The sequence below is a fragment of the Rhinolophus ferrumequinum genome, chromosome 22 (assembly GCF_004115265.2).
Source record: "Rhinolophus ferrumequinum isolate MPI-CBG mRhiFer1 chromosome 22, mRhiFer1_v1.p, whole genome shotgun sequence".
Taxonomy (NCBI): Eukaryota; Metazoa; Chordata; class Mammalia; order Chiroptera; family Rhinolophidae; genus Rhinolophus; species Rhinolophus ferrumequinum.
The window spans coordinates 32,835,881-32,863,623 of record NC_046305.1 but is presented as its reverse complement, the minus strand read 5'-3'; the positions used below and the strand labels follow the sequence as shown (position 1 = coordinate 32,863,623).

The following is a 27,743-nucleotide window of genomic DNA, read 5'->3' as shown; positions in this document are numbered from 1 at the left end:
ATTTACTAAATTGCACTTACTATTTGGACCCAAATGCTAATATACCCACCATACATTTTTCTAGCATTTTATAGATGTAGGAAGTTTATTAATTTATATTATTCTGAATATATATATTATGTATTTGATTTAACCACATTCCATAGACTGGATTTAGGGAGTGTTTTTAAAATGCTGAAAGTTTAGTGTTTATTTTTGTGATCCAACAACTTTATCCAAAAATGCAGAAAATGTTCTGGCTGGCCAGGAGGAAAACATTTCAGTGTTGTTAAGTCCTCTGACTGTAACAGCCCAGGAAACGTGCTGCAGGTACAGTAGAAGAGAGGCCCTTCTGTTTAGCTGCTTTGCCAATTTCAGCTGATGATTGTTCATTAACTTTTCGTTTATAACCACTGCAAGTGGCTTTCTTGTTTCCAGTCTCCAAACAGCTTCCTGCACCTGAGTGCCTAATAACCTGCTTTATCAAGATCTTCTTTCAAAGAATCCTTGTACCTCTAAACATACAGAGTACATGACTCAGTACTGAATGTTCAGGTGCCACCTTTCCTCTATCGATTATATTTGTAGGACAAGTCGGTTGTAAATAGGCTCTTGATGATGGAGTAGTGAAAGAACTGACCCCACAAGAAACCTGAGACCCGTCAAAGATTCTGAAAAAAGGGCCGAAAACTTAGGGCGAAACCAACTAGCATCTTCATTCTGCCTCCTGATTGAGTTGCAGGAACCATGAGCCCGGAGGGGACACTGTGCCCCAGAAGATACTGAGAGTGGGGAGGAGTTGGAGGAGATGCGGGATGGGCCCAGCGCGGCCTGGGGTGTGGATCGGGTGGCGCGTGGAACTAGACCAGCGGCAGGAACCTGGTCCAGCAGGGCTGAGGAGCCCACTTTTGCATCCTTTGATTCGGCTTTTGAATTAGTCAAAATATTTGTCCCCCGTTCAGGTACTGTGAAAAACTTCTCCCTTTGAGGGCAGCCTCTCAGTTGGTGCCATCCTAATCTGTTTTGTTTTCTTTCTTTTTTTTTTTTAGGGGGGTGGGGAGGGAGCTTTATTTAATAAAAAGCATTCTATAAATTATTTGTAAGTACATTATAAATATTTAAGTGTATTAATATAAACAAATATAATCTATCAAGTAAATTGGAAGGCAGAAAATTTGTCACATTTTAGTATAAACTAAAATTCCTAAATCAAAGCCATGTTAAACATTTTCAGACTTCCATCATTGTGTAATAAAGGGTCTTGTTTCTTATTTATTTATTTATTTATTTATTTATTTTTTAATTAAAGTTTTTGGGGTGACAATTGTTAGTAAAGTTACATAGATTTCAGGTGTACAATTCTGTATTACATCAACTATAAATCACATTGTGTGTTCACCACCCAGAGTCAGTTCTCCTTCCATCACCATATATTTGATCCCCTTTACTCTCACCTACCACCCTCCTCCCCCCTTACCCTCTGGTAACCAATAAACTATTGTCTGTGTCTATGAGTTTTTGTTTCTCATTTGTTTGTCTTGTTCTTTTGTTGTTTTTGGTTCATATACCACATATCAGTGAAATCATAAGGTTCTCTGCTTTTTCTGTCTGATTTATTTTGCTTAGCATTATAATCTCAAGATCCATCCACGTTGTCACAAATGGTCCTATTTCATCTTTTCTTACCGCCAAATAGTATTCCATTGTGTATACAACTTCTTTATCCATTCATCATTCGAAGGACATTTTGGTTGTTTCCAAGTCTTGGTCACAGTAAACAAAACTGCAATGAACATTGGAGCACATGTGTCTTTATGTATAAATGTTTCAGGTTTTTTGGGTAGATACCCAGGAGAGGGATTGCTGGGTCATATGGTAATTCTATTCGTAATTTTTTCAGGAAACACCACACTGCCTTCCATAGTGGCTGCATTCCCACCAACAGTGTCTGAGGGTTCCCTTTTCTCCACAGCCTCTCCAACACTTGTCACTATTTGTCTTGATGATAGCCATTCTAACTGGGGTGAGGTGGTATCTCATTGTGGTTTTTATTTGCATTTCTCTGATGATTAGTGATGTTGAGCACATTTTCAAATGTCTATTTGCCATTTGTATGTCCTCTTTGGAGAAATGTCTCTTCAGGTCCTCGGCCCATTTTTCAATTGGTTTGTTTGTTTTTTTTGTTGTTGAGTTGCATGAATTCCTTGTATATTTTGGATATTAGCCCTTTATCGGAGGCACTGTTTGCAAAAATCTTTTCCCATTCAGTTGGTTGCTTCTTTATTTTGTCGATGGTTTCTTTTGCTGTGCAGAAGCTTTTAAGTTTCATCTAGTCCCATTCATTTATTTTAGCTTTTGCTTCCCTTGCCTTTGGAGTCAAATTGATAAAATGCTCTTTGAACCCAAGGTCCATAAGTTTAGTACCTATGTTTTCTTCTATGCAGTTTATTGTTTCATGTCTTATACTTAAGTCTTTGATCCATTTTGAATTAATTTTGGTACATGGTGACAGATAGTAGTCCAGTTTCAGTCTTTTGCACGTGGCTTTCCAATTCTCCTAGCACCATTTATTGAAAAGGCTGTGTTTTCTTCATTGTATGTTTTTTGCTTCTTTGTCAAAAATTGTCTGTCCATATTTATGTGGTTTAATTTCTGGATTCTCAATTCTACTCCGTTGGTCTATGTGTCTGTTTTTCTTCCAATACCATGCTGTTTCGATTATTGTTGCCCTGTAGTACAAGCTAAAGTCAGGGAGTGTAATGCCTCCAGCATTGTTCCTTTTTCTTAACATTGCTTTGGCTATTTGGGGTCTTTTGTGGTTCCAAACAAATCTGATGATGTTTTGTTCTATTTCTTTAAAAAATGCTATTGGGATTTTGATGGGGATTGCATTAAATCTGTATATTGCTTTGGGTAATATGGCCATTTTAACTATGGTAATTATTCCAATCCATGAGCACGGAATTTCTTTCCATTTCTTTGTGTCTTCTTCAATTTCTTTTAAAAATGTCCTATAGTTTTCAGCCTATAGGTCTTTCACATCCTTAGTTAAATTTATTCCTATGTATTTTACTCTTTTTGCTGCAATTGCAAAAGGAATTGTTTTTTTTTTTCTTTTTTTGAGATTTCGTTGTTAGTGTATAGGAATGCAATGGATTTTTGTACATTGATTCTGTAGCCAGCAACTTTACTGTATTCATTGATTGTTTCTAATAGCGTTTTGGTGCAGTCTTTAGGGTTTTCTATATATAACATCATGTCATCTGCAAAGAGTGACAATTTAACTTCTTCATTCCCAATTTGGATGCCTTTTATTTCTTTCTCTTGCCTGATTGCTCTGGTGAGGACTTTCAACACTATGTTGAAAAGCAGAGGTGATATGGGACAGCCCTTTCGTGTTCCTGAACGTAGAGCAAAGGGCTTCAGTTTTTCACCATTAATTATGAGATTAGCTGAGGGTTTGTCATATATGGCCTTTATTATGTTAAGGTATTTTCCTTTTATACCTATTTTATTAAGTGTTTTAATCATATATGGATGTTGTATCTTGTCAAATGCTTTTTCTGCATCAATTGATATAATCATATGATTTTTGTCCTATTTTTTGTTTATGTGATGTATCACATTGATGGATTTGTGGATGTTGAACCATCCTGGTGCCCCTGGGATGAGCTCCATTTGGTCGTGATGAATAATCTTTTTAATGCATTGTTGTATTTGATTTGCTAGAATTTTGTTTAGGATTTTTGCATCTGTATTCATCAGAGATATTGGTCTGTAGTTTTCTTTTCTTGTGTTTTCCTTACCAGGTTTTGGTATCAGGGTAATGTTGGCCTCATAAAATGGGTTAGGGAGAACTGTCTCTTCTTCAGTTTTTTGGAAGAGTTTGAGCAGGATTGGTATTAGATCCTCTTTGAAGGCTTGGTAGAATTCACTAGTGAAGCCATCTGGTCTCGGACTTTTGCTTTTGGGAAGGTTTTGGATGACTGATTCAATTTCGTTACTGGTGATCATTCTGTTTAGACTTTCCAATTCTTTATGGTTCAGCCTAGGAAGGCTATATGTTTCTAAGAACTTGTCCATTTCTTCTAGGTTATTGAATTTGGTGGCATATAGTCCTTCATAATATTCTTGGGTGATCCTTTATATTTCTGTGACATCCGTTATAACTTCCCCTTTTTCATTTCTGATTTTGTTTATAATGTCTTTTCTCTTTTTATCTTAGTGAGTCTAGCCAAGGGTTTGTTAATTTTGTTAATCTTTTCAAAGAACCAGCTCTTTGTCACATTAGTTTTTTTTCTATTGTTTTTTTGTTCTGTATTTCATTTAGTTCTGCTCTGATTCTTATTATTTCCTTTCTTCTGCTGACCTTGGGTTTCATTTGTTCTTCTCTTTCTAGTTCTTTAAGGTGTAACGGGAGATTACTTATTTGGGATTTTTCTTGTTTCTTGAGATAGGCCTGTAAAGATATAAATTTCCCTCTTAAAACTGCTTTCGCCGCATCCCAAAAATTTTGGTAGGATGTATTTTCATTCTCACTTGTTTCTATGTATCTTTTGATCTCCCCTCTAATTTCTTCTTTGACCCGGTCGTTCTTTAAAAGTATGTTGTTTAATCTCCAAGTATTTGTGGTTTTTCCCGCTTTCTTTTTGCAGTTGATACCCAATTTCAAAGCCTTGTGATCAGAGAATATGCTTGGTATGATTTCACTCTTGTTAAATTTGCTGAGGCTAATTTTATGTCCCAATATATGGTCTATCCTTCAGAATGTTCCTTGTACACTAGAAAAAAATGTATAGTCTGATGTTTTAGGATGAAGTGCTCTATAAATGTCAATTATGTCCATTTCATCTAATGTGTCATTTAGGGCTGCTGTTTCATTATTTATTTTCTGTTTGGATTATCTATCTATAGCTGTCAATGATGTATTTAGGTCCCCTAGTATACTTGTGTTTTGGTCAATTTCTCCCTTTAGTTCTGTTAGGAATTGCTTCGTATATTTCAGTGCTCCCTGATTGGGGGCATAACTATTCATGACTGTTATGTCTTCTTGTTATATAGTCCCCTTTACCATTATGAAATGTCCATCTTTGTCTCTTGTTACCTTTTTCACCCTGAAGTCTGTTTCTTCTGATATCATTATGGCTACACCTGATTTTCTCTGGATACCATTTGCTTGGAGTGTCAATTTCCACTTTGAGTCTATGCTTGTCTTTGTAGCTAAGATGTGTCTCTGGGAGACAGCATATGGTTGGATTTAGTTTTTTGATCCAATCTGCTACTCTGTGCTTTTTTATTGGTGAATTCAGTCCATTTACATTTAGGGTGATTATTGATATGTGAGGATTTCCTGTCATTCTATCTTTAGTTTTCTGGTAAGGCTGTGTCTCCATTGTTTCTTTGCCTTTTTGTTGTTGTCTATTATTTCTGTGTGGTGGTATTCTATGATTTTTTCCCTCTGTTTTTTCTTTTATTACAGTATATATTTTAGTTCTGGATTTTTTTTTGAGTGGTTACCATTCGGTTTATGTAAAAGAAAGTTTGATATTTAGAGTATTCCATTTTCTTCAGCATGCTTACTTTCTCCCTTTCTCTGTTCCGGTTCAGGCTTTTACTCTCCCCCTTTTTATGTTTTGGTTACCACAAATTGTCCCTGTTGATGGTGGTCAAATAGCCTCCTTTAGTATTTCTTGTAGTGCAGGTCGTGTATTAGAAAATTCCCTCAGCTTCTGTAGGTCTGGAAAGATCTTTATTTCTCCGTCATATCTAAAGGATATCTTTGCTGGGTATATTATTCTTGGCTCATAATTTCTCTCTTTCAATAGTTTGAGTATTTGGTTCCACTCCCTCCTGTTTTGTATAGTTTCTGCTGAAAAATCTGATGATAATCTAATGGGCTTTCCTTTGTAGGTTACCGTCTTCTTTTCCCTGGGTGCCTTGAGGTTTCTTTCTTTGTTGTTGATTTTTGACAGCTTCAATACAATGTGCTTTGGAGAAGGCCTGTTGCGGTTGAGGTAATTAGGTGTTCTATTGGCTTCTTAGATGCAAGGATCCAGTTCTTTCCACAAGTTTGGGAAGTTCTCATTGACTATTTATTTGAATATACTCTCTGTTCCCTTCTCCCTTTCTTCCCCTTCTGGTATGCCCATTATTCTTATATTGCTCTTTCTGACGGAGTCAGAAATTTCTTGCAGAGTAATTTCATTTCTTTTAAGTCTCAAGTCTCTTTCTTCTTCCGTCCGTGTCATTTCCAGGTTTCTATATTCAATGTCACAGATTCTTTCCTCCATCTGATCAACTCTACTGCCTGTGCTAGCTATTTCATTCTTAATTTCTTCTATTGAGTTCTTAATCTCCAGAAATTCTATTTGGTTCTTTTTAAAAATTTCAATCTCTTTCGTAAAATGCTCATGTTGTTCTTTGATTGTGTTTCTGAATTCATTAAACTGCCTTTATGTGTTTTCTTCCATCTCTTTGAGTTTCCTCAGAATTGCAATTTTGAATTCTCTGTCATTTAAGTCACATATTTCCATATCTTTAAGTTCATTTTCTGGAGAATTTTCATTTTGTTTCTGAGCTGTCTTGTTGCCTTGATTATTCACGGTAATTAATGATTTATCATTTCTCTTCCTAGACATCTACCGGTGTGGGTTCTGCAACAGGTTGATAGAAAGAGGTGTTTCTTTTGTTTTCCAGTAATGTTGGTAGAATGTTTTATTTTCTCTCCGACTGCAGCCTTTTATTTCCCTCTCTCACACTGTAGTGTTGTGTTTTCTTTGCACCTTTCCAGCTTCTCACACAATGGAAGGATTCCCTGGAAGGCGGGCTTCTCCTCTGTTAACAGTTCGCCTGGGTCACAGAGCTCCGCGTCCGTGTGGGGATGTCGAGAGCTTTTGAAGTTCCAGAGCTCTTCCTGCACCAGATTCAGAGCCTGTGTGTTTCAGCAGTTCTGTTTACTCCGGCAGGGATCCACCCAGATAGGTGGGGATGGGCAGGGTGGGTTGTGAGAGGTGGCCCAGAGCATTGGCAGTGACTACCACCACAGCCCGTTCTGCTTCCACAGCTCCTTCTCCTTTGCCAGAATTAGTTGGGCTGCGAAATTGTGTCTGTGGACCACAGCTCTCAGAACTGCAAATATTCTGTTCTTTTGATCTGACATTGCTACTGTTCTGCTTCTAGCACTGGGCAAATGGGGGCGGGGCGAGCTCTGGGAGGGTAGGGACGGGGCGGCTAGTCTCAGTGCCTAAGGCTTCCATTCTCTGCTCTGCAGTGAGGGCTTAAAAACCTTTTTCAGCCTTTTTCCCTCAGTCTTTGCTCTGAGGTCTCTGCCGTGAGCATTGTGTTCAGCTGTATTATGTGCTGTCCCCTCAGACCTGTGGGCCATACGCGGATCCCTAGCAGTCTGAGTTCTTCCCTCTCCCACAGCTGTGGTATTTTCAGGATGCCTGGAGCTCAGAGCACTGAGCTAGATTGTGTCCTGTGCCGACGTGGCTCCATCTCTGCACTTCTCCCTTCCTTCCTCCCTTGCTCGCACAATTTGCCCACCTTTATATGAATTCAGTAGTGCGCCTCTGTCTTGCCTGTCTGCTGTGCAGGGAGTCCTTTGTGGAGTTATAGTTGTTCGATTCGTTGTAAATTGCAGGAGAGATTTCCAGAGGCTCACCTCATGCCTTGATGACATCACTCTCATCTGTTTCTAACTCTAAAATACACTTGCTGCTTCTGATTCCAAACTCCTGTCTGCTTCAGTGCGCATGTGCCAACCTACATATCGACAGTGTCCTTGACTAAACTTCAGTCAAGCTCCTTTGAGCCCACTTCTTGACTGGGTCTCAACCGTATTCCTGTCCTTACTGGGCCTCCATAGCCAGTACTAGTAGCAAGAATCCTGCTGAGTAAGTTTTGTGAGAATCCCCCAAATTCCTTACCTCCCAGGACCTGACCTCCCTTCAGCAAGTATCCTGTTAAATCTGTTTAGCGAGAATTCCCTTTATCGTTGATGTCTCCTCTTAGCAATTTTCCATCCATCGATCCCCCTCATTCTGTTTGTTGACTACAAATCCCCAGCTGCCTTTGCTGTATGTATTTGGAGTGGAGCTGAGCCCCATATCTGTCCCCTGTTGTGATAGTCTTGACACCTACTGCGGTAGTCCTGAATAAAATCTTCCTTACTGTCCTCACAACTATCAGAACAATGTTTTCTTTAACAATATATACATATAGGAACCAACTTCCTATAAACAGAGAGGGTAAGAAAACATCGAATCTAGCCCTTTAGTTTTAAAAACAATAAAAACAAGACCCAGAAAAGCTAAGTAAGTTGTTTAAAGATATTTTCCTCTTGTTGCAAGGTAAGCCACATCCTTTTTATGTCACAAAAATCAGAAAACTTGCTAACTTTCACAGATCCACGTACTCTACTTTGAAACCATGAGTTTTGTAATCCTGTTCTCTCTGTTTAATAGGTTGGAGGAAAAAACAGCCATTTATCAAACTTACCAAGCTCAAACTATATAGTTGGGAGAACTTCCAAAGAAAGTTTTGTGTATCTTCAATATATAAAATAGTATCCTGAAGCCAGAACTCTTCTGTTAAAAAAAATTCTCTCAACTCCTTTCTCTTTGATTGTGTTGTTCTTTAGTGGAACTTATCCAATAAAAGGCCTGAAGAGTAAACACATGGCAAGCAATTGTGATCACTCTTCCTTGTCCTGGCCAAAAGCTTATTAGATTATATTGATTTATCAGCTCTTTCCTTGCAGAAATAGTCTAATTAAATGCTTAGTACTGCCTCTGAAGATGAATTTAACTCAGTAGTTATTTGGGATTCTAATTTTAGAAGCCCTTCTTTCTATGATTATATTTTTGGTAATGAGAATTAAATGTTGATATCTTCAACTGGCATCCTTTCCACTTTTTAACATATTATTTCCTGGAGAAAAAAATGTTGTTGGAAGTCCAAGTTTAAATTGGGCCCAATCACGGAATATTTTTACCATGAGTGAAATGATTATTCTCTTGTTTATTGGGGGTGTCTATGACAGTTCTAGCATTTTCTTTCTTCAAAGAGTTATTTGGAAAAAATTTCAAAGTCATTCTCTTTTAAGCTTTGGAGTGGGTATTTCCTGAATTCATGATACTGTCTCTTTTGGGGGAAGAAATAGAGTCACAGTATTCTTTTTTTAATGGGCATGTTGCCTTTACAAAAGATAAAGACAATTTTGACGACTTTTTTGTTTTGTTATAAAGCGCCATGATTTAACTCCTGGTGATAACTTTGGCAGCATGAAAGGTACGCTCTTAGAGTGGCTATTAAAAGAAGTAGGACATATGGGTTTGGAGTAGCCTTGACTCTTTCTTCCTTTTCAGGAATAACTGGACTCATTCCTGTGGTAGTATAAGGTTGGCAAGTCTAAATGGCACCATCTATCTTCAATGTAAAACAGTCTAAAATTTCATTTTCTTGCAGGTAGATTATCCCAGAGTAACTACGTGACACTTTTAAAAGTAGACTAAACATCTAAAAGTAGACTAAAAACTACCTTCTTGTCGTTAAAAAAATAAATAAATAAAACCTTTATGAACCTTTGGTTCATGATTGTTTTTCGTTTAAGATTGTCCTTTTGAAAGGTCTTTGTTAGCAATATTATTTTTACACATTCTTTCTTTCCTAATGAACAGTTGAGTTTTAATCTACTAGAAGGTGATTATGAGAAATGTAATTGCATTAGTATAGTTTAAAAACAAAAATAAAAGTTTTATTTTATCCCTTTTTTGGTCAATGTGAAATTAAGGGCATCATCAGCACTTCAGGGCATTTGAAAACAAATTTCCTTTTTGGCAGCTTTGGTAGCTATCAAATGGGTGTAGATTAATAATGCTTCATAGAGCTGAAGGAGACAGGTCTAATGGTATTGCTAGACGTTTACACACGGTGTGATGGTGTGATGCTGCCTCCACTTTCAGTTTGAAGCAAGCATTGTCTCTTGGGTTTTCACTTAGCTTTTATTGCCGCTTCTCATTTATTTTGAGATAACAGTTCACTTCAAACTAGATAATCTTCTGGTCAGGAAAAAACAAAAGCTAGTTCCTTTTCTTCATAAAACAACTTTTGCTTTGAAGACACAGTTCAGTAAATCCAATACATTCTGAGGCAGCGTGACTTTTCATTAGTTGGGTACTACAATAAAATATGAAAAACAAAGTCTTTTAAAGATGCTTTTGGTACAAGACTTTCTTTTGCTAAGTTTTGAAAACCTATTTTATGCATATAATTTGATCAGTTTAGCCCCTGAGCATTATAGCTGTATCTCTGTAACTCCAGCTTTTGAATTTTCAATGTGGACTAGCATAAGAGAAAGAAAAACAAGCTAATGATTTGTTATAGAAAGGCTAAAGGAAAATCAAACATGAGTTCAAAATGCTGTTTATTAAATAGCAGATACAGAGAACTTTACCTTAGAAGTTTAAAAAATGGCAAGGTCAACTTTAAAAGTGCAACTTGAAGCCATGTTTGAGAAGACAACTCAGCTGTCTGTGGCTAGAAATGATCTATGCTGGTGGTGGTTTTGGGGTCTCTTTCAAAGTATTACTGTCTGTGAACCAATGATTTATTTCTTCAAAGGTTAGCAAATAAAATCAATTAAAAACAACCCTGGGTCTGAGTGGGAAAAACAAAATCAAAACCAAAAACAACAATTTGCTTTCTCCATTATAAGCCTGAAAATGAAGTTCATTAAAAAGTTGTTTTGAAATTCACAATTTTTGGATTCTTTCCAAAGTCTCCTGCAAATGTGAATGTCTAGGTGTATATTTGTAATATGTAAGTAAAATTCTGGGCAACATTTTTTGAGATTCATTTCAAGTACCCAAACATGCCTGACAAATGATCTAACTACACACAACTGGAAATACAATTAAAATTTAAGTTTAAATTTATACGAATGCTTTGTGGATTTCTGGCTGATAAAAATAAAAATACCGGTGAATATTTAATTGAAGTTTCAACTTGTAGAATGATTCCTCATTCATCACGTGATATGATTCGTATAAGAGTCCAGTGAAATAGATACGGCAGGTTATATTGTCTCCATCGTGATGAAAGGGTAAATCATAGCTAAGGTTTATTGAAGGTCAACTGAAAGCCACAGATTGTTTTAACATTTTGTATATATTAACTCATTTATTCCTCTTCACAGCCCTATGAAATAGATACTATTCTTATGCTGTTTTGCAGATGAAAAAGTTAATATACAAAGAGGTTGAGCATCTTACCCAAGGTTGCATAGCTAGAAGTAGTGGAGCTGGGATTCAAGTTGAGTAACCATTACAATCCCATTTTGCAGAAGAGAAATCTGAGGCTTAAAGAGGCTAAAAAGTTTCCCCAAAGTCAAACGCCTGGCAAATGACAGTGTAGAAATTCAAACAAGATTGGTCTGACTCTAAAACCTTAGATTTTAACCACTTTATTGCAAAGTTTACTTTAAACACTGGTTTCTCACTTTTTCATTTGATGCTGGGACATTTAAGCTAATGTGTTGCTGAATTCTGGCTGCTATATACAAAAGATATATTGACTTCTTTCTTCTACTATATGATTTTTAAGGTGTACTTCTATTCTGCAGCTTTAATATATGTAACAAATGGCTTTCACTTGGGATATTGGAAAAGGCTGAGGGTGGTACAGGCATGGTTGTAGGATAAGATGCAAGGTGAATAGAAAAGGACCAGAATCACTGGGGAAGCATTTTTAAAATACATCAGAAGAAGACTCTGAAAGATCTACCATATCCCGGGGGTGGTGGTGGTGGGGGCTTTCAGAAGGAAGTGGCATAGGCCCATGTAATTTCATAGGGGTTCCATAACAAACCTGATATTGTCTCTAATCTGGTTGAAAACTGCAAGGGGTCCCCACTCCACACCTTCACAAGCTGTCTCATGTCCTTCTTGGAAAAATTTTTATATTGTAGATATTCCCTGACATAGTACCATGATAGAACTATTTTCTTCTGTCTGGATAATGCACTCTATCTTTAATTTCTCAGTTGCATTATCATGCTATCTGTGGCCATTTAAAATCTGTAGGATTTTTTTTTTATTATTATTACAACTGAAATTAAGATAGGTCTTCCCCTTTATGCTCCTCTCTATTAAACATATCTAGTTTGGGTTCATTATTTCTTCATGTTGAGCTCTTTTTCAATATGAATGTCATAATCCAATATATTAGCTATCTATTCCTCCCAGGTTTGTGTCATATGTAAATTTGAAAAGCAGACCTTAATGAAGCTAGATTAAAAAAAAGTTGAACCAGGTGGAGCCAAATGTGAAAATTTGTGTATAAGAGACCTCCCTCTGGGGGATTACTAATAACATATGTCCATATTCTTTAGATGTGGTTGTTTAATCAACTATTAAGATTTCTGACAATTCTATCACCTAGTAATATTTAAGGACACAGGTTTTGAGTCAGACAGACAAAGGTTCAAACTCTGGCCATGATGTTTTGGCTATGTTCAAGTTATATAACACATTTGAAACTTGGTTTCCTCCACTGAAAAATGAGGATAATAATACTAGTCTCAGAAGACTGTTGTAAAGGTTGAGATTTTGTGTGTGTGTAAAATCTCCTCTAGAATAATACCCAACATACAGTCATTATTCAACAAATGATAGATATTATTATTGATATTATCTGAGGACATTGAGAGAATTTGATCAATATGTTCTTTCTATATCAGACTAATTCCTGATTGACAAAATAACGAAGTATATTTGGCTTAGTTTGTGGACTACTAATGATCTATTAACACTTATGTTTCTTATTCTTGAAATAATCTGATATACAGTTTTAATCTGTTCAGGTTTCTCAGTTTGTAAGACCTTTGACTGAGATTTTCATGTTTCTGTAAACAATGAAACACAGTAAAACTTGCTTTTCTAAGTTTAGTGTTAGGCACACCCCAAGTATTGTCTACCAATGTTGCAAGAACCCAGAAAGTGAATTATGAGACATGATTGGTATTTTTTATTCAATAACTAATTTTGCACAATGTTAAATTTTGCTGTGGATTTGAGATTAAAGAGATATGAAATATTTATTTCAGATGAAATAAGATTTCATTGCTTTTGACTAAAAAGCAGACCTACTAAAGGATGTTCATGTGATGCCTAGAGGAAGTTTGAGAGGGTTTCTGAGTGTGCCAAGAGATAACGTTTCTGATATGAATTTATAAGCAGGACTCAACCAATATTATTTCCTTTGTAGTTTCTAAAATAACATTAACTCTAAGATGTCTACTAACATCAAGAAAACATACCACAGTTTGTTGTATGCACTCTATGTCACATTGAACCGTCACTTTAGACTTCAGGAATAAGGTTCAGTGATTTTAAAACTCAGTGCTATGATACAGAAAACAACTGGCATTATTAAATTTCAAATCAATGAGGAGAGTAGAAGAATGTTTTAACAAAAGGGCTAATGGCTGTTTTCTTTAAAATGTGGTTGGAATAATTGAAAAGCAAGGCCTTTTCATGTGACACTAAAAGCAAAATGGAGAGTCTGACTTTTTATATCTGAGTTCTGTATGGATGTCTTTGGCAAATGTGTAATAGGTTTCAGTTTTGTTCTTCTTTTAAATAGACGTTCATTGCAGAAATGATCTGACTCTTATTATTTAACATTTATTTAGCACTGGCAATAGACTTCCCTTCCCGATGGGCATAGTATAAAAATAAGGTAAACAAAACTCCAATATTAAGAGATAATTATCCATGACGGGAGGCAAAGGTAGAACACAGCTCTTTCAGTAGGCATCTTAATAAACAAAAATGGATGCAAGAGAGTGCCCACACCCGGCGCTGTCATTTGAAATGTTGGTAAAACACCCCCTAAAGCTCAGTTTAAAAGCACAGCTGAATTGAACACAAAGAGAGACCCATAGAATTGTGGATGTTATTGTTTCTTCAATGGAGCTTTATCTCAGTAATATGATGAGCTAAGAGCAGATGCGATTTTCCTAACATTGCTATATAGTTTCGACCACCGAGCTATTTTGTTCCTTTGTGATTGTGAATGAATTATTGATAAGGAATTCTTCAAAGATGCACAAAAATTTCTTTACACTTAACATTTAGAAAACAACGATGTTGTCAGAGGGAAAAAGAAAACGCCGCCAATATTTTTCCGAGGCTGAACAATAACAAAGTGCCTTCAGGATTCATTTTAATGAGAAATACTAGGTAGCTCCGTGGAAGCCTGGAGACAGGCAGTGCACACTAGGAAATTAATTATCACTTGGCAGCCAGGCAAATGTATGTGGCGTATGGTGGCATAGTAGAAAATAAATATTCTTTTAATCAGCAATGCTGGCTTATTTACTCAAAAGTAACATCAAACTTTGAATGCATAAGTCACATATATTTAGGAAAGGATTTCAAAACAAAGAGTTTGCTTGGCTTTTCTGACTATTGTTTTCAGGTTAGTGTTTGCACAGGTTTCCTCCAGGTACAGTACAACTGATGCCTTAGTCTTGTCCATGCTCAGAGAACAGGGTTATCATTACCTACAGCAGTTTATCTAAGCCTGACTCTGATCTGTGCTGGAGGAGACATTGACTTTCATGATGGTTTTATGGATCGATGATTCAGGTGGTTCTCCAGATAGCTATGCTGGGTTCCTGGGCCATGTTTGCAAGTCAAAGCTGCGTCTCCTTCCCTAGGTGGAATTTCTCAGCTCAAGGATTCACTTCTTAGCTGCCTTCAGCTCAAGCAGTTGGCAGCTGACAGGGGCAGCGTGAGTAATGCAAACTTGAGTCTTCAAAGCGGCAGGTGATAAGAGACGCTGGGATTTTAACAGCATAACAAATTAATTCACAAACTCACTGAGCACAGATGATAACTTTGGTACAATTTCCAGTTACAATTAGGAGGGAATTGCATTGTTTTACAGGATAAAGGTATTAGTTCTGATTCTTGTAATGTAATGTGTAGCATACTGGTATCTTTGAGGAAAAGCCAGGTTCTGGATGGATGAATTTGCCCATAACCAACTCCTGAAATGGATGCAAATAAAAAGGAGTGATTTCTGTGATAGTGAGGGTGTTGCAGTGTAGCCTCAGTATCCAGATCCCTATGAGGGGCCTGGCAGGGTCTCAGAATTTCATTATGCCTGAACTTTTATCCAAAAGCAGCATAAACAACCCTTCTCCAAATGTATTCGAAACTTGTATTATATTGAGTTCATTCAGGCTGGACATGCAATCTTCATTTTGTATTTGAACTTTGTAACTATTTCAGGGACTGCCTCCAATATCAGCAATTCAAGACAACTTCTAATTTCTGAGTTCATTATGGAAAGGGAATCATTCACATCTTCCCGATTATTTCTGGTGTTTCCCCTCAAAAATGTTTCTAACAGAAGAAATACAATTTTAAATATCAGAGGCAATGCTCAAAAAAACCAATTTCTCCCTTTTTTCAGGGTTTGATTGGCATTATCAACAGTATTTTCAAAAAGGAAATTGTGAGTTTTTATGTTAATAAATGAGCATGCATGCTAATGTCTTTTTTAGAATGATTTTCTATCATTTTTCTCTTTCAGATTGTTAAAGTACTGAAGGTAATCAATAAAATCTATTGTTACCTGTAGAACGCCCAGATAAATACTAGGTATACATGCTAATTAAAAAAATATCATTTGATGATAATAGAGGTGATAGATATAATAATAAAATATACTCTCTCAGATGACTGACTTAAACTGAAAAGATATATTCATTCAATACAATGAATATTCAATGTGATTTAATAAATATTCATTGGACACCTGTGCCAGACCGTAGGGAATATTAACATGAGACAGATTCAGTATAGGTTACTTACGGAGGTAGACTGTATTGTTGTTCTCAAATATACCTCCTTCTTCCTGTAAAAAATTACCCCTCTCCACCTATAAGGAGGTATAATTATACCTTATTGTGTGTCCTGTGTGAGGGGAATATACTTTTCTATTCCTTTGCCAGGTGGCCGGCTTTAGCCAATGGCAATTGAGTGTACACGATACAGGCTACTTCTGGGCAAATTTAAGAAGCATTGTGTGTTTCCATAAGCACTCTTGCTCTTTTCTTCTTGCTGTGGAAATGGCATATCCCAACAAAGAGCTGTTCCTAAATCAAAACATAACCCTAACCACAAATTGAGTCCTGGAGTGAGAAGATTGAACAGCACCACAACAGCTGACCTGCAGCTGCCAAAGTGTAACATTGCTATGAGTCACTCAGATTTTGGAAGTTGTTTATTCACCACCATAAAGCTAGCTAAAACACTGCATGGAGTTAAACTACAGTACGTTAATTCTAAGGCATTAAAAGTTCTGATAGTCTACTCAGAAATTTATGACCAAAAGAAGAGACTAGTTCTAGTCCAAGAATCCTGCAAACTAAATCAATGGAACTGACTTGAGGTGGACTGTGAGAAGATTACATCTGGGTTATGCTTCCAAATTTGGATACTGATACTTTTTAGTGAGTTAATTGTGCAGCTATATTCATTGAATTTAGGTCACCCAAAGAAATAACTGCCATAATTTAATTGTCCTAGATGTAGCAACCTGGTCCAAGTCAGTTGTTAGCTCAAGTCAAAGCTTCCATATTTTATTTATTCAGTGAAATGAGAATGAAGGCTTTATTTCAGGGTGGGTATCCAACCCTAATAGGCTGTTACCTCTTGGTTAATGTTACATATCAACATTTGTAACTCTTCTCCTAGGGTCTAGGTTAAGGTGGATTCTTATCTAACCCAGAGTAGGAGAAGATGTGGATACTGTAGTATGTGTCAATGTGAGAGGAAAGATCAAGAGTGTGAGTGAGAGAGAAGGAGAGAGGGAGGAAGGGGGAGAGAGAGAGAGAGAGACTAAGCGTTCGAATCAATTCACACTATACTGTACTTTTTGAAATCTTTCCTATGTACCTGCACATACCAGATGCCAAGGGAAAATCCTATGAAATTATTTTTAAAAAGCAAAATAACCCCACAGGATTATTTAACACATTTTTGTTAATTCTTTTCAGGACATATTTTCTTCTATATATACTTTGCCAACTGCCTATCCTTAGACTTTGGTACCAGGACACGTGATGTGGTAGACACCACCAGTTCTCTCCTGTGTTTGGGTCTCCTCTCCTCCCTTGGCACATAGCACATCCCTTTCCCCACTCTCCCTGCATCTGGGTAGCCCATGTGAACCTGAATGGAAGTGATAAATGTTACTCACAGGCTGAAACATGGCTCTCCAGCTCTCTTCTCCTGCCCCAGTTTTACTAGAAGACACCTACTGCAAGGCCAGCACCACCAGATGACATCTGAACAGGTCCTTGACTCCCTGGACCTGCAAAGGAATTTTTGGGAGCAAAAAATAAGATACATACACATATGTCTTTAGTTGCCCTGTCATGGCTGCCTCGCTGTCCTGAATCGATTCAAAACGTTTACCTTTCATGTCATTTTGACTTTGGGGAAGAGTCAGAAGTTGCACAGTGCCAGATTCGGTGAATAAGGTGGATAAGAATGCACCATAATGTTTTTATTTGACAGAAATTGCTGTATACCAGAAACAATATGTGACAGGGAGCCTTTCTGTTGTGATCACAAAATATGGTGACTGCCGCTGCCGAGTGCCATCCAAAGGAAAGGCAGGGATCTTCAATACAGGAAGTGGCGCGTCGAACCCTTCTAACAGTGAGTGACAAGTTTCACCTTGTTCAGTGCAGTCAGTCAGGTGTGAGCTACGGTTGAGAGAAGGTGTGTTTTAAAGTGTGCCGTAAATCATCCATTATGACAACACTCGGGGTCACACATCGCTTCTGGTACGGCAATTTCTGTCAAATAAAAACATTACCGTGTGTCCTCATCCACCATATTCACTGGATCTGGCACCGTGTGCCTTCTGGCTCTTCCCCAAAGTCAAAATGACCATGAAAGGTACACGTTTTGAATCGATTCAGGACAGAGACAGTCACGACAGCACAAGTAATGACACTCATGAAAGAGAACTTCCAGAACTGCTTCATAAAGTGGCAAGAACAATGGGATAAGTTTGTTCGAAGTGAGGGGGAGTGTTTTGAGGGGGATTAATGACAATGTGTCTTTTACTGTAATAAATTATTTTTATTTAAACATTCACCATATTGTTTGATCACACGTCATTATATATAATTTGTTGAAGCGTTGTCTAGGCTAACACATAGTTTCTGAACACTTCTCATTCTCATTCTTTGCCCTGGAATAGAGTTCTTTTATCTTCCAAAGTCTGTCCTTCCTTCTTTCTTTCCTCTCTAGCTTCCTTCCTTCTTCCCTTCATCCCAAAAGTTCTTATGGAACATGAATCATATGCCACAATTTACACTGAGATTACAGTGATCAACTCCAGAGGCATAGTCTCTACCTCATGGATTTATAGGAGAGAATAACTAGCATTTTTTGTTCCTGTACCTTGTACAGGCAATCTACTGAAGATTCTCATTTAATCCTTATAACAGCACTCTAAGCTAAGTCCTGTTATTATTTCCTAATTTATTGATAAACTGACCTTCAGAGAAGTAAATGACAGGCCCCAAATCAGACAGATAGCATAGGGCAAAGTTGGGCTTCAACCTTGAGCTGCTTGTTGCCAATGCCATAGTGTTTCAACCCTGGACTCTAGCAAAGAGGAACTTCTGCTCCTCTGGAGAGTTTGATGCATACTCATCTTTATTATTAACATACATATCTGTCCGAAGTGGGGATTTCTCCCCTCTTTGAGCAAGTATATGTGCTTTGATGTTTTGATCATAATGAAAAGGGTATTGAGAAACTGAGACCAAAGAGTTTCACTCTCCTTTCCTCTCTGTCTGAAACAATGCTTGCCGGATTCCAACACAGCCCTCAGGGCTTGCATCCCTCTTCCAAAAGTGGGATTCCTCATCCATGTGGACAGCATCAGGACCCATTGCTGGTGGGGCTTATGCAGTGATGGATGTGGACACAGAGGGGTTTCTCTCACAGTCTAGCCACTGTGAAGACAACTGAGCAATACCTCCAACAAAAGAAGGTGCAGTACAAATCTCATTTCTTGTGGAAGGTCTATGGACCTATGATGGCATCTCATCACAACTTCTAAAAAATATGTTATTTGGATTACAAAGGGATAGGTTTTCCCCAGTTATTTATGGAATTTTCTCCCCAAAGGAGTGAATGACATTTTGAAACAAATCAAGCAAGGATTTTTGATTCACTGCTGACAGAGCTTATTTTGTTGGACAGGCACAGAAAACTTTCGCCTTCTGACTTAAGAACACTTGGTCATAATAACTGTTCGCTGATGTCATTTGCTTCCCTTGAATGGCAGCATAGGAGGTTGTCTGGCCATCTCGGGGATCCCACCCCTGCAGAGTCACTGACAGCAGCAGTTTCTCAAAGTGTGGGGGAGGGATCACAGGCACCAGAAACACATGAGTCATTAGGAAAGGTGCAGATTCCAAGTCCCATTGCCGATCTATGAATCAGAAGCCCCGGGGGTGGAACCCAGCACTGATCACATTCACAAGCTGTGCAGGGACTTCCACGCACACACTGAAGTTTGAGAATGGTGGACTGGATGGAGCTGAGAGCTTCTGCTCAGCCCTTGGTGCAGGCCCTGCTGCCATTTCATCTTTATCCCTCCCCCCTCTAGCCCCCCCCCTTAATAGCTATATAGAACTCCCAACTTTAACTCTTCTATTAAAAATGACTCACTCAGGATGGACTGAGTAGTTTCTTTTAGGGAAGATGTCAAAAATACAACCTTTGAGAAACCACAGCTTCCTCTGTTGCTCTCCATTCTGCATTGTCAAATAAAACGTCTATTCTTGAAAGAGAGTTCACTTACAGCCTAAAAACCTCTGTTTAAACAATTTTAAAAATGAGATTTGCTGCCTTGTGTCTCCATACACCTCATGCAGGCATCTGTAAGGATACCTAATGGAAAGCCCACTACAGAAAAGTGAAGTTTAGGCCCATTTACCCATCCTTTATTGCTGTTTCCTTCTATGATTCCTTTTTTCAGGCTTCCTTTCCTTGGCATAATTTTTTTCTTTTACTCAACCACCTCCATACACCTTCTTCCCAAATGTATTTTTAGCAAATATTTAGGTTTGGAGGCTGAAAGTCTCCTTTGACCATTTACAATAAGCCATGACTCAGAAGGATTAGTAAGAGGAGGAGTGGGGAAAGCAAAGCTCTCTCTTCCTGATGCACTGGAGGGAGACTGAGTTTGCTAGAAAAAATATAATGATGGGCACTCACATTCCTGTGGGAGGTCCAGCATTAAAACATCATTTCAAAGGTGCAGCAGAAAACTTACCCAAAGTTACAGGATAAAAGACATAAAAACAACTCCTTCTAGCTGCAGCAAGTTCTATAGACTAGGAATTATTTTATTGAACAGTGCTTTATTGAACAGTGTTAAGTGCTTTCCAGTTGGAAAATGAGGAACTTATTAATTATTTTAAATTTGAAGTAATTAAGCCAGACGCTGTCAGGCTGACACGGGTTTCTCAGCAGGCCGCTGGATTCTTTCAGCAGAGTTAAGGAGTTTTCTAGTCCCATATGCTGAGCTTGTTGGTAAATATCTGACACCTCTTAATTATACCTTGTTGCAAGCTGTAGCTTGTCTTGTGAATTATTTGATCATATGTTGCTCTCTCATGAAACAGAAGATATTGGTGAGTTTCCTACGAAGGGGGTGGGGATAAGAATGGAGGAGTGTTTGAGTGCGTGGGAAGGAGCAAAATCAACACTGTGCTAGGTGCTTTGATTATTTCAAGGCCTGTGTGTGACTTTCTAGCCCAAGTTCTGGAAAGGGTCCTTGTCTCAACTGGCCTAGCAGTTGGAAGAATTCTGATGGTGCTGGGCAAAAAAGCTGTTGTAGCCGGCCCCATCAGGACTAAAAGACTGAAAAGCCTTTTGTGGGGACAGAGCCCCAAAAAGCAGTTTCCAGGCTCTCAGCCTCACATAGAAAGGTGCTGGCTCAGGTAGTAAATGGCTGTCGACTGTGATCAAATGGCCATCAGCTGTGGCTAGTTGGCCATCAGCTGTAACCAGTGAGCCATTGGGCACTAATATAACTGCCGTGGCTAGGCTAGCAGAAAAAGGGGGAGCTAGCAAGAAGATGGTGGCTGAGTCTGCAAGCGGTACAGTGAGGGTTGAGAATTGTGTTGCTCCTGGTTCCTGTGTCTCCAACCCAGCCGCCAGTGAGAGTATGGTGGTATGACTCCCCTACCTATGGCTCCGTGGGTGTTCCTTTTTGGCCTCACCATGTCCTGTGTTCTTATGTGGGGAGTGGGACCAGAGACCCCGCCTGACACCCCGCACGACACCTTTCCTATGCACCTTTTTTTCTGGGCTTTTCCTTTTCCTTGTACCAGCCACCAGCTGCCCAATTCAATTCCAAGTGCATGATTGAGAGCTTTTGAGCTCACATTTGCTCAAAAGAGGAACAGGAGAAAAAAAAAAATGGAAAGAAGGGGCTAAGAAGGAAACATTTGTAGCCGTAGTAGCCATAGAGATAGGCCTTTGCATACTTGCAAAAAAATTTCCAAGTTATTTTAAAAGGCTAAAGTTGGAAGGTCTCCTTTCAGAGCAATGTTTCCAACCCTTCCTTGCATCATTTTGATACGAGTCAGAACAACAAACTGTGTTTGGCAGCCCTACCCAATGCCTCCCATCACAGCCACCTCCATCCAGCTTCAGGGTGAAACAAGTTCCTGCCCCTTCATCAGCATGTTTACAGCATAGGGGTGCAGTGTGCTACCCATTTGTCTCCTGTCCTCTACTGTTCAGGAAATTTTCTTTTCTGGCCTCAAAGCTTATTGTTCTTACTGCATGCCTCCTGCTGGATAATAACTAATTCAATAGTGACATTTGTGCTAATGTGTTGATCTAGTCACTCATTTATTTAACCACTAGTAATTGCCTACTTTATACCACTGTGGAAACTGCACAAGACAACACGGTCCCTCCCTCTTAGAACTTACCTTCTGACAGGAGAGAAATACTTCCTGGCTACCACATGGATTGAGCCTGAATCTCCCTCTTCAATTCAGGTGGGCAAGAAATATTATATTAACTTAAAAAAAAACACATTTAATTTCAAATTAAAACCTCTATGTTGCTGGCCTAGTGGAAAATTTAATCTCCATGATTTTGTTCCCCATGGTCTAACAGTTTATACACAGAGATAGGAACCTAGACTGTGCCGCTGCATTCCCTACAATACTGAGCTCTCTCTACAAAATTGAGCTCCCTGCCCACAGAGTAGCCAGTGTGTGGGGGAGGGGCAGGAGAGCACAACGTGGAATGGAGCGATCCAAAGTCCTGCCACTCCTTTGGTTGGGAACATAGGGCAGAAGTAGGGAAGAGGGCATGAAGGCAACATCGGCAGTGAGAGGTTGAGGGGTACAGTGAGGGGCTGGGGGCCCAAGGTCCAGGGAACCAGAGTAGGGCCTCTGAGGTCGGTGGTAATGAAGAACAAGGTGGTAGTCCTATAGTCGTATAGACAAACAGTACATGGGCCAGGGAGCTGGGGAAGACTGAGTTTCTCAGAACACTCCCTGAGGAACCCTACCACAGGCCCTGAGGGGCAGAGCAGAAATGGGGCGAGGAAGGAGAGGGTCCCAGAAAGGAGGAGAGGAGAGGCCCTCGGAGCCCTGTGCTGTCATGGGCTGGGGTCCTCCGAGGCTCGGACATGAGCAGGGCGGGCTGAGAGGGGAAAGGGGCCAGCTGGCTGTGGGAGGTTACTGTTGGAGGAACAGTACTTTACCCAAATGCCCCAAAGCCCTAGACATGGAAGGATGCACACAGAGAGTCTCTTGGACCACAGTCTCTTGGACATCTCCCCACCCCGCCATCTTTTTTGTTAATGGGGACCTGAAGCACAATAGCCTTACCCAACTCTCAGGAAAAGAACCTCAGCTGCAGCTCTCATCTGGGTCATTTAAGCAATACCGAGTCTTTGTCTTCTACGCAGGTGCAGGCCCGGGAATCCACTGCTTGTCTCTTCTCCCCCAGGTGCGTGCAGGCTTGTCCTTGGTCCATCTGGGCTGCCCTCCCCACCCCCTGGAGGAAGCAGCAGGAATAATAAATCCTCAGAGAAAGAGATGGCCTTGGCCTTCAGTAGGGCCCCTGGTGAGGGGGAGGCAGGACTGGAGTAGGTAGAGAGTTGGGTAGGCTCTGAGGAGCCCCCACCTCCTTGGCTGCTCAGTCCTCTGCCTCTGGTCCAGCCTCGACTCTCAATGTCCACACAGCAGGGTCCCCCTCCTTTTATGTTATCAGTGAGACAAAGATGGGGCCATACTGGAGAAGAGGAGGGGAAGCACCTGGTGAAGGCCCAGGAGCAGAGGCACAGGTCTGCGGTGCAGAGCAGCTTTGATTGCCTGAAAGAGCAGCAAGGGCTGACAAGAAGGAGATGAACATCAGTGAGCTGAGCCACAAAAATATAATAATTAAATGACAATCCAAGAACTCTTAACCCAAGGTACAAATCGCCAAACGGCTCTAGAGTGTACAACGCGTTCTTATCAGTGACTACCGTATCATTTTCATTTCTGCATTACATACATAAAAAAGAACATTACCATTATAGTAGGACGTTTTTGTATATGAAATACATATAGCCGTCATGGTATAGTCAAAATTTGTGAGCTCCAGAACTCTGGTGTCATAGCTGTATTTTCACTGAAGAAAATAGCACTTGTATCTTGAAAGGCAGTATTAACAAACAGCATTTTTCAAATAGCAAAATTTTATTACCTGTTTTTGGTTGCTTTCTGCATAGTGTTTAAATTAAAAAATTTTTATTAAGCATATTTTCACAGAATAATTTGTTTAAATTATATGCATATAAAAAAGTCAACCTTTTTTTTTATGCCTAAAACAAATACAACTACCAGTATATATATTTTAGTGGAACCCTATTTTATGTTACCTTGCTGAATGTGTTTTATATGAGTGACCATTAATATATTATTTAGGTCAAGATTTCAACTCAAAACTACCAAACTCTGGTCAAAAATCTAATATTCATAAGCAAACCAGCAGTGTTCAGAGTTGGGCTATACATATATGAGTTGTCATTGTGGGGACAGAGTCCCAGAGAGCAGTTTCCAGGCTCTTGGTCTCATGTGGAAAGGTGCTGGCTCAGGTAGTAGATGGCCGTCAGCTGTGGCTAATTGGCCGTCATCTGTAACCAGTTAGCCACTGATATAACTGCCCCGACTGCACTGGTGAGTCCAGTCGAGAGTGAGAGAGTCAGTCGGTTGGTTTGCAGGCAGAGAAGCAGACAGCAAGTTGCAGGTCGTGTGAATCCAGCCTCCAGAGAGAATATAGTGGCATGACTCCCCTATTTATGGCTCCGTGGGTGTTCCTTTTTGGCCTAGCCATATCCTGAGTTCTTATGTGGGGAGCAGGAGCTGAGATCCCGCAGGCTGCCTTGCAAGACAGTCATGGTAAAGCTTCCTAAGAAGAGTATAAATGTTTTAATGGAAAGCAAAATATTATGCAGCTTTACAGAAGTTTAAAGCATGTTGGAAGAATTTGTATGTACAGGAAAGGTGTGGGTAGAGACAGTGTGTATTTCATTGTAGTAAACCTTTGCTTTGTAGATTTGAAAGTACAGACTTTTATAAGCAAGTTCACAAAAATCAGGGTTAGTTATAAACGTCAAATAAAATGAAGTTAAAATAAATTATTTCCCATTTGATATATTTTAAAGTGATTCCCCATCTTGCAGTGGTGCCTATAAAATAAACACATATTGCAATGTTAAAATTTTAAAAAGTTTAATGTGTCCATTTGGGTTTGCTTATTTGACCCCATGGAGATGCTCACAGCTATTGGGCATCCTAGGTGAATTTGGCCTTGTTTGGGCTCTGCCAATGGCTGATGAACTGAAACGTGAGACAGTTTCTTGCCCTTTACTCTTGCTCTTTCCTTAGGACACCCTATTTTATTATTTAAAAAAAATTTTTGAAGTCTACTTTTACAGTTGCTTATTACCGTAAAATAATGATGCAGTGTATATATAATACCAACAGGAAACCACACTAAAAAGACATGTAGACTAATGACATTTTGATATACACATATATTAATATTTTGGAAAATGTGAAGATGCCAAACACAGAACTTTATAAAGAAACACAGTCACCAAATAACAAGTTTATTTTTAATGTAGTACTTTTTGAATCAGTTTGGTACTTAATAAGCAGTGTGTATGGGTAATAATATATAAGTTGAACAATTAACAATTAGCACAGGGAATCCGAATACTAACTAAGGAAACTTTAATAGACCATAAATATTAACTAATATCCTTGTCAAAGAAAATTAGTCTCTCTCAGAACTATTTTTTTTAGGATTGTGTGTGTGTTTGTGTGTGTGTGTGCGTGCAAACCCATGAATGTCTTCAATAAAGAGAAGAAATAAAACTAGACAAAAATATATTCTTATGTGTTGGATTTTACACAGTCAACCAAACATTGATATTTGCCTTTTCCCTAGGCAAAAAGACATTCTTTCCAGAAACCTCTTACACAAACATACTCAATATCCCAAATCAAGGACATTTGAAAATCTATGTGGTAAAGATGGAAGTTTAAACAATGATATATCAAAATACATTAGATGTTCCTTCATATGACAGAAAGCATCCCCTTTCTCTGAAAAGGGGAAAGAATCTACACTTTTTAAAAAAAATTATAAATTTCATAGTTGTAAAATGGATATATTTTGTCAACTTTCTTAGGAAATGTTCTTAAGAACCAGACAGAAAGGGATTTATAAGATTCCAAGTTGCAGGGGGAAGCCCTTTGGGCATCACTTTGAAGTGGCTAAGGTGTCATCTCAATCTGTGTGATCCCTTCATTCATCAGTCATATTTTATTGTTCATCTACTCTGTGCCAGCCCTATGAGGTGCCTGATTTATAGGGTAGGTGCCTGATTTATAGGAATTTGATAAGTGATAGAGAGTGGCGAATGACTCAGATTGATACAAATGTAACATGTTTGTTTACAGTGGTGCTGTTGAGATGTAGGAGAAACAAAATTAGGAAGATATGATGAAGCGACTCCGCCTGCCCCCGACTCTGCCATGGAGGATCCACTGGTGAGTCTGAGTAGAAGACAAACAGAATGAGAGCTGTTTTGAGAAAGACAACTCTACTGGAATGAGGCAAGAATTCCTGTGAAAGAATACAACAAGCCCAGAAGGGGAACTCAAGTCAGTTCTGAAAGCCTTGGCAGAGAAGTCCTTAAATTCTTACTAAATCGGAGTCCGTAAGTTGATGTCTATTTTGTTTATGCCAGGAATTATCCTGTGCCTGTGGAATTTGCACACTTGAGAAAATATACCTGAATTTGTGGCAGGCAGCTTTCTTCTCTAAAGAAGAAATCATTGTATGAGTCCAAGATGCTGAAAGATAGGGCATACATAAAACTCTGAAAAATTCTGTATGTTTCAAAAAAACAAATATTTATTTACTTGTTATCCATGGAAAATGCTGTACTTGGTATTCTTTTTTGTTTCATCTCTATTTTAAGTCAGTATTTCCTTTTAACAAACTAAAGTACTGGAACATATTCAGTGTAGAAGGGGTAGAAAAAGTCCATTTGTAGGAAAAGCCATTTTCTCTTAAATCTGAATTTTGTGGACAATGGAACATTGGTGACTAGTAACCAATGGTAACTAGTAATTGGTAACTACCTCATTCAATAACATTTTCATGTCGAATTGGTAGACTGTGCTTAAACAAGGGGCAGCACCAAATAACTCTGGGAGATGAAATTACCTCTTAGCTTTGGGAACGGAGTTTACCTCAAGTCAGAATTGAGATGAATTTATGGTGAGTTGACAGAGAGCCTGGAAACATTTGCACATTTGTTACCAAGAGTGCAGATGTGCCAAATTCTCCCATTCCTAGTAAATTCAGAAAAATATTCATTATCAAATTAGCACAAGTGTAGTACAAAGATTTGTGATTCTTTTGTTGCCTAAAATTAAGGAATAATTCAATTTTCTTTTACAAAAAAAAGGCCATGTTAAAAAACAAACAAAAATCAGGTGTGTCCCATCGAGAAACATTCAAGGCAGGCTGAGGAGAACGGGCGTTATTTGGCCACATGTGTGCGACAGCTCTGTACAAGCTCTGTGACGCCTGTCATCTTTTATCCCAATGAAAATGATGCCATTTGCTAGCGATTATAGACTCCTATTGATTTCCAATTTTCACCAGGCATGTTCAAGTCCCTTAGGTTCTAGGAGCTTGTAGATTCTTATCAGTCTTGCAGTGAGGAAACAATGTAGTAATATAATTGGCACAGTGTAGCAATAAGGGACTCCTATTTTCAATTTAGTCCTTTATTGCAATATATTGTCATATGTATTTAGAGTAATATATATCACGTTCTCTTGGTTCTGATTCTCTGGAAAACTCCATATACACACACGTATACACTCACTCACTCACACCCACAGTCACACATTTAGCACTAATGGGCTCAGAATTCTCAAAGAGGAGCACACATTTTCGTAGAAACCTGTGCTTATCTATGTTACCAAAAAACAAAAAACAAAACAAAACAAAAAGGCAACATGGTACTCTCAATAGACTGGGCTGTGTCATCTTATTCTGTTAGCTTGCTTTGACTTCCGTCTCTAGAGTAATAATGGGTGCACGATTACACTGCAGCTG

At 38.7% G+C, this 27,743-nt stretch overlaps 1 pseudogene; it reads right to left on the bottom strand.

Moving 5' to 3' along the window:
- Positions 1-189: 189 nt before the first annotated feature.
- LOC117015055 (UDP-N-acetylglucosamine transferase subunit ALG13 homolog) lies at positions 190-23,090 on the bottom strand (annotated as a pseudogene).
- Between the last annotated feature and the right edge of the window lie 4,653 nt (positions 23,091-27,743).